Source organism: Myotis brandtii, unplaced genomic scaffold, assembly GCF_000412655.1.
Source record: "Myotis brandtii unplaced genomic scaffold, ASM41265v1 scaffold426, whole genome shotgun sequence".
NCBI lineage: Eukaryota > Metazoa > Chordata > Mammalia > Chiroptera > Vespertilionidae > Myotis > Myotis brandtii.
The window spans coordinates 366,097-367,502 of NW_005366314.1; positions in this window are offsets into that span (position 1 = coordinate 366,097).

The following is a 1,406-nucleotide window of genomic DNA, read 5'->3' on the forward strand; positions in this document are numbered from 1 at the left end:
CCACCCAGCCCACCCCTCCCTCTGGCCACCACCACACTGTTGTATGTCCATGGCTGTGCGTATATGCGCTTTGGCTCATCTCTTCACCTTCTTTCATCCAGGCCCCTCCCCTGTCCCCTCTGACCCCCGTCGGCCTGTCCCACGTCTCCACGCTTCTGGCTCTACTTTGCTCGTCAGCTTATTCTGTTCGTTAGGCTCCACATGTCAGCGGGTCCTGTGGTCTTTGCCTTGCTCTGAAGACGTTTTGTTTTAAACAAGCTCAGTGCTGGGATCTGATAATGCAGTGATGGTGAACCTCTGACACGCGAACTCATTTTTTTGGTTGATTCTTCTTTGTTAAATGGCATTTAAATATATAAAATAACTATCAAAAATATAAGTCTTTGTTTTACTATGGTTGCAAATATAAAAAATCTATATGTGACACGGCACCAGAGTTAAGTTAGGGTTTTTCAAAATGCTGACACGCCGAGCTCAAAAGGTTTGCCATCACTGCGATAGTGAGAGGCAGCCATGACTCTGTTGGTGGCTGGAAACCAAAGACCAGGGGCCTGAATTTGCAAACTGGGTTGCGTAGCTTCCAGTCCTTTTCCCTGTTTGCTGTTGCCCCCCCACCCCCACCCCGTCTTCCTAGAGTCCTGTGATGGCTCCCAGCCTCTCCGCAGGGCCTGGAGGGAGAAGTCTGCCTTGGGCCCTGGGTCCCATCTACCAGGGGACGCGTTGCAGGAGTCACTGAGACCATAAAGCCTCTGCGCCCAGGGCTGGGGCCTCTTGGGGCCCCCTGCCCCCGGGACTCTCCCCCAGGCTCTCCTCAGGGCAGCCTCGGCCTGGGTTTCACTTGTGTCCTGGGAAGACAGCATTTTCTTAACAGGCTGCTTGTGAGGACGAACAGAGCGTGGAGCAGCCGCCTGGCAAACGCGCCCTCACACATCCCTTCTGGGGCCTTTGCGGATCCCCGGCCGCTGCCCTGCCGCCCACTCACCTGACGCCGCCCGCTTCCCTGTTCCGCCACAGCCACCGGCTGGTCCATGCGACTCGTTCCTGGTAAATCCACACCTGGCCCTGGCGCCACCACTTCCTTTCTCCAGGAAGCTCACAAACGCTGTCGTTAGCAGCCTCTGAAAATATAGGCTAGTATCCCCAAGACACAGGCGTTAACTACCTGTAAACACCTAGAGGCTCTGTGGACGAAAGGGGCCACGTGCTGACCTGACAAGCTCAGGGGAGGCCTGCGTGGCAGTTTTGCAGACCCGGAGACCTGAAGTCACCACACAGGATGGTCTGAAATTAAACTTTAACTAAAGCAGTGATGGTGGGCAGTTACGTCCTAGGCCGGTATCTTCACTGACAAGGTCAGCCTTTACCTTAACTGAGCCCATCTGTCTTTTTGCATCTATGATAACATA